Source organism: Microtus ochrogaster, unplaced genomic scaffold (assembly GCF_000317375.1).
Source record: "Microtus ochrogaster isolate Prairie Vole_2 unplaced genomic scaffold, MicOch1.0 UNK69, whole genome shotgun sequence".
NCBI classification, from domain to species: domain Eukaryota; kingdom Metazoa; phylum Chordata; class Mammalia; order Rodentia; family Cricetidae; genus Microtus; species Microtus ochrogaster.
Genome location: NW_004949167.1, coordinates 996,570 through 1,002,569, shown reverse-complemented (window position 1 = coordinate 1,002,569; position 6,000 = coordinate 996,570). Strand labels below are relative to the sequence as shown.

At 43.0% G+C, this 6,000-nt stretch overlaps 1 protein-coding gene across 2 annotated transcripts in view; it reads right to left on the bottom strand.

The window, feature by feature from the left end:
• The window catches only part of Eri3 (ERI1 exoribonuclease family member 3), a 134,507-nt gene that overhangs the window by 60,202 nt on the left and 68,305 nt on the right, over positions 1-6,000 (bottom strand). The window lies entirely within an intron of this gene.

Below are 6,000 nucleotides of genomic sequence, written 5' to 3'. Positions count from 1 at the left end.
TAGCTCTGTAGACCAGGCTGGTCTCGAACTCACAGAGATCCGCCTGCCTCTGCCTCCCGAGTGCTGGGATTAAAGGCGTGCGCCACCACCACCCGGCCCCAAATCACTTGTTTTATCCTCATCCTTCCTTTGTGCTCACACGTTCTCACCAAGGTCATTAGGGTCCATCTGCTCACCTTGGAATTATGCATCTCTTTCTGGGCTGTAAACAGCCATCTCAGCCTCTGGGATACCACCCTCGGGGGCCCTCTGTCTCTGTACCATAAAGACTTGGGTGGAACTAACTTCACCTCCAGTTTTGCCACATACTGGAGTGAAAGCATTACCTCTCTATGTTCAGGAGGGTTGTGAGGATTAGACAATGGAGCACAGAAGCCAAGTATCTGGCCCAGGTCTGTTCAGTACAAACACAATGCAAATATACAAGAGAGCTGAAGTTTTGTAGTGGTCACGTTAAAAGATAAAACATGTTGGAGATGGAGAGGTGGCTCAGTGGCCAAGAGCACTGGTTGCTCTTCCAGGGGACCCAGGTTTGATTCTCAGTAGCCAAATGGTGGCTCACAACTATCTATAATTCCAGTACCAGGGTCTGAGGCCCTCTTCTGGCCTTTGTTGGTACTGCAATACATGGTATACAAACATGACGGCAAAACACCCAAACCCATAAAAAACAATAATGATAAAGGCTTAAAACTGTTAAGTAAACCACAATATTATTTAATCAATTAATATGTCCAAATATTATTTTCAACATGATAGCAGTATAAAAATTATGAGATAATTTGGCTCTTTTTCAGACCAAGTCTGATGGGTAAAATAATGGTTTTATCACATCTCAGCTAGGAAGCAAAATCTTTATCAAAAACAATGTTGTAGACTGTGTACAATTAACAGTTTAAAATGTAGCATCTCTAAATCAAGTGGTTTAAACATACTTAAAAGTTTCTCAAGGAAATTTTTAATTTAAATTGATAATTTAATTTAAAATAAAAATAAAAAAGACTAAGAATTATCTCTCAATCATATTAGATATATTCCAAGTGATCCACTGCCACGTGTGCCAGTGGGAACTTTAATGGGGAGCACAAATGATTGAACTCCTGTCCTCCCCAAAGTCCATGTTAAAACTGAACTGCTTCTCTATCAGTACTGAGAGGTGGGGCCTTTGAAAGACCACTAGGGCATGGGAACAGCCCACACGAATGGGTCAGTACCATTCTTGCAAGAGGGCACTGGTTTAAGAGTGAAGCTGGACTGCTCTGCCTTCTGTCTCCAAAGTTCTTTGTTTTTTAATCTTAAGCTTCTCCTTCTACTAGCACATAAAATTCATTCTAATTTACCAAGGTGCTCACTCAAACTCTAAGGCCATAATGACTGTTTCTTTCACCCCTAATTTTGACAACCAATCACCATTACACAGTTGGTACTGCTATAATACTCAGTTTCAAAGAACAAGTTTGTCCCAATGTAATCGATGTATTAAAAAAGAATTTAACATAATGCCAATTTTGCGTTTGTTTCTGTCATTTTTCCAAATGATAGACTAGTTGTGCCAGATGTGGTAGTGGACACCTCTAATCCCAGATGTGGTAGTGGACGCCTCTAATCCCAGATGTGGTAGTGGACACCTCTAATCCCAGATGTGGTAGTGGACTCCTCTAATCCCAGATGTGGTAGTGGATACCTCTAATCCCAGATGTGGTAGTGGACACCTCTAATCCCAATACTCGTGGAGTAAAGGCAGGAAAAGCAAAGTGCTATGCCAGCCTGGGCTAAATAGTGAGATTCTTACAAAGATAGAGGAGATAAAGGAAGGTAAACTTGGCTGAACAGGGAACTCTGTCAGATCATATAAAATGCATGCATGCACATCTACAACACACCTAACAGCCAACACTAAGCTCATCATACATGTTACAGCCACATCCTTCTGGTTACAATTTCCCATTTGATTTCAGACAATCTCCTGCCCCCATCCCCCTTCACAATAATTCACCAACTATAGCCCTTCTTACATCTATTTCTATATGTAAATTTTAGATTTTTTATTCAAAGTGCTATTATAGCTTATGTATTTCTTAATCATTTAACTGAAACTATACTATCAATTAAAGTAAATGTCTGTCTTTCTTTGCTATGCTATGATGGAGTTTCGGTGTGATGCACTTCCTAGGTCATTTCTACTGGACAATTTCCCTTAGTCTAAGAAATTTTGTTGTTTGGTTTGGTTTTTGAGACAAGGTCTTACTCTGTAATCCAGATTAGTCTTCAACTCTCTAGCTCAGGCTGGCCTTGAATTAAAGGCAATTCTCCTGTTTAAAAACCTTCTAAGTGCTGGGATTATAAACCTGGGTGGCCACATCTAGCTAGTCCAGGGATTTTTAGGAACCTATATGTTTGTATCATAACAGAATTGACTACACCATTCAACATTTTACAACCACCCCAGTTCTCTATAATGATATTTTATTTATTTTTTTAATAAATAAAGCTAGCCTGAAGATCAGAAGGTAAAACTAAGTCACTAGGCAGGCAGTGGTGTCACACACCTTTAATCCTAGGATTTGGGAGACAAGTAGATGGATCTCTGAGTTCAAGGACACCCTAGGCTATGTAAGATCAATGCAGAAACAGATCTAGGTAGTGGTGGCTCACACCTTTAATCCCAGCACTAAAGGGGAATAGAAAACAGGAGGAGACAGAGGCTCAAAGCTCAGTCTGCAATCGCCCAGCCTTGGTAGCGATAAGACTTCTCTAGTGGCTTGACTGCTTTGCTTTTCTGATCTTCAGCTTGAACCCCAATATCTGTCTCTGGGTTTTATGATTCGTGCTGCAGTTCTCTACCTTCCACAGCTAGCCATATAAACCAAGCAACTGCCATGTTCCACCTGGATTGTGGCAATGGTCTTATTTTATAGCTCTCAACCAGCAGCAGAGCTCTCCCATCCCACCCTCTGTGAGCTGCTGGGGATCTGTGTGTATGTGCATGTACATATTTGGTTGTACAATCACAGTAGAGAATCAAAACTGGTATTTGATAAACAGGCCTGAGATGCTACAAGTTCAGTAATGTTACCCAAAGAATGGTTTAAATGTCCCACTTACAAACACCAAATCCAAATCCATTTAGAAAAACCAGTAACTGGTCTCTTACAGTTCTCTATATAGCAGCCACAGAATCTTTTTTAAAACTCAAATGAGATGGACATGGTGGCTCGTGTCTATAATTTCAACACTGAATACTAAGGCAGGAGGAATGTCAAAAGTTTAAGGCCAGTTAGGTTACAGCAAGAGACTCTATCTCAACATAAAACAAAGAAGCAAATGAGTTGAATTTTTCTTTTAATACCCTTTCAGTAGCTTCCCTTCATCCTAAAGACAAGGGCCAAAATCAAAACATGGTCAAGCTCTGGCCTCAGCTTCCGGCTTCACCGCATGCCACTTTCCTCTTCTCACAGCCCCTATGTCTTGGCAGTCACTCATTCAGGAAATAGAATTAAGTTTCCCTGTAGTGTGAACCATCCAAAGTGATGGGGGGGTAGAACAATGAACAAGAGGCAAAAATTTTGTCTTCTCAGCTTTTATAAAGAAGCCATGCATCTCCTCACCTCAGGGCTTCCCCATATGCTGCTCCCTAAGCTTGGCCAATTCCTCCTCCAGACTAGACAGTAGATATCCTTCCCCAGGAAATTACTCTCAGACTCTACCTCAGTAAATCTACTTCTTTCTTAAGCGATCCACATCTCTCAATGGTCCTAAACATGTTACTAGACAGAAGTGAAATGATGTTCAACAGTCAGCTTCTCTGTTAGAGTTCCAGAACTTAACACGGTGCCTGACACAGAGAAAGCACTCCAGAGTGTGTTTATGGATGAGCTGTGTATGTTATATCTTTGTGCTCTATGGGTATATGTATAGACACTACGTCTATACATATTTCCCAGTATTTCTGCAGATGACTATGTTTATGTGAAAACACACATATGTGTATGTGTGTGCATACATGCATGTGTATTCTCTTATTCCTTAGTAACATTTCTAATCTCTTCAAAAGAGCTGGGAGCAGAGCATCAAGTCTTAAAGTTGACAGCTCAATAAAAATCTAAGATCATTCAACAACATCCCAAATGTCAGCCAACAGTGGTTTTTGCCACTCTGCTACAGGGGAAGTAGGTGGAGGTAGGAGATGTCAAAACACAGCTGTTGGAAAATTCCCTTTTCTGAGGCAGCCCACAGTTTCTGAAGGAGAGGAGAGCTGAAAAAAGTCTCTCATTTCTTCTCAGATTAGAGGCCTTTGGAAATGCGGACTCACATAGTCACACACCTGAAGCACAATATAGGCTGGGGCTAGAGAGGAAGGGATCGGATTCCTTCTTTTTCCCAAGCCTGCTTGGATTACCTCACAAGAAGAAAATACAAGGTTAACTGGGAGTAGAGTCCTCAGTTTCCCTTTATACCCATTCTTTTCTTTCATATCTTGGCAATGCAGTAGAAAATTGATTGAAGAGGTTCAAGACAGCCTAAAGCACCAAGGTGACCCTAGTGTTACCATATGGGTCAGCTACTCTCCTGCCCTTCTGCCTAGGAACCTAAAGGCAGAGAGTTATCATACACAAAATTCTAGTGAACTTCACAGAGTAATTTTTAATGGTCAGTGCCTGCCTCGCCTGGCTGGGCCTTCACATTGCATTTGTTGAGGCTGGCAAGCAGTCTCAGATAAGTTTTGACAGCTGGCACACTGTTTTCCTGGACAGTGTCTATCTACACATGCATGCTCCACCCAAGAGGGTCTCTATGAAGCTAGTTCTCAGTGAGGAGGTGGCCAGCAAGCATACACACTCTGAGTCTAGCTGACCCCAGTCCAGCCACTGAGGCTAGAACCAGGCTCTGTCTGTGCCCCGGAAGGACACACCTGGAAGTAAACGAGAATGGATTTATTGCTAACTGAGTTCATTGACATCCCAAGTCCAGGGAGCCTCACAGCAAGAGAAGCTCAGCAGAAGTGATGTCTGAACCGCATCTTCAGAGAGAGGGAATGTGCCTGATGATGACGAAAAAAAGGCAAGAGGCGTGTTTCCTGAAGGGAGACAGCTAGACCAAAGTATGATGCTAGGACAGCCTAGTCTCCTCAGTCAAAAGTGAGAAGCAGTGTCAGAGACTCAGCTTTGTGAGTGACCATCAGGAGGTGGCGGGACAGAGGACGAAGAAGAGTACAAAGATGCACATGAGGGAAAGGAAAACAAAGAAGGGACCGAGTCCACCGTCACCCTTGCATGGAGCAAATGCTCACAAAACTAGTTCCCCTACCGTTCTTCCACATCCACCCACAAAAGCAGGTTACTCTTTCTGCCTACAAGGCAATCTCCTCCTGGCATACTCCCCTTCCTTGGCTACCCAGTCTAAGATCCCAATCTTCACAGTATCTAATGTGACCCTGCAATGGCCTCTTTCCCCTAAGCCTACAGGGAGCGGCCATCCTGATCCTGCCGTGCTTTCCCTTCTTCAAGATCCCTGAGCGTCACTAAGCTGCCTGGATGCCTCAAGTAGATCCTGAGGCTGCTCTAGGGGGATGACATGTGGGTATCATTCTCCTAGCGGCTGGGGACTCCTGGAGCAATAATTCCTCTAGAGCAAGGAACCAAGAAACCCATTACTACATTACTTCTTTTGTTCACCTAGGAAGCACAGCACCTGCTAGGGAAGGCTAGTTTCCTGTGTGACTCACTATCAGGGGACTATCCAAGCTATACAGGATACTTTTGAGGCCCACAACCCTATGCAAACTCTCCTAGGCCTACAATGCTGTATTAGTGCCAAGATCCTCCTTCATGCTCCAAGGGTCTAGCTTCCATTGTCCTTCCCTACATGAAAAAGGCTCTGCTAGGGCCAGGTAAGAGCAAAGCCAGCTTAGGCAAACCCCTCTTCCTAACTAGAGCACAAAGACCACACTCAGTAGTATATATAAAAAGATGAAGTACCATGCTTCTCCTAGTGACAGCA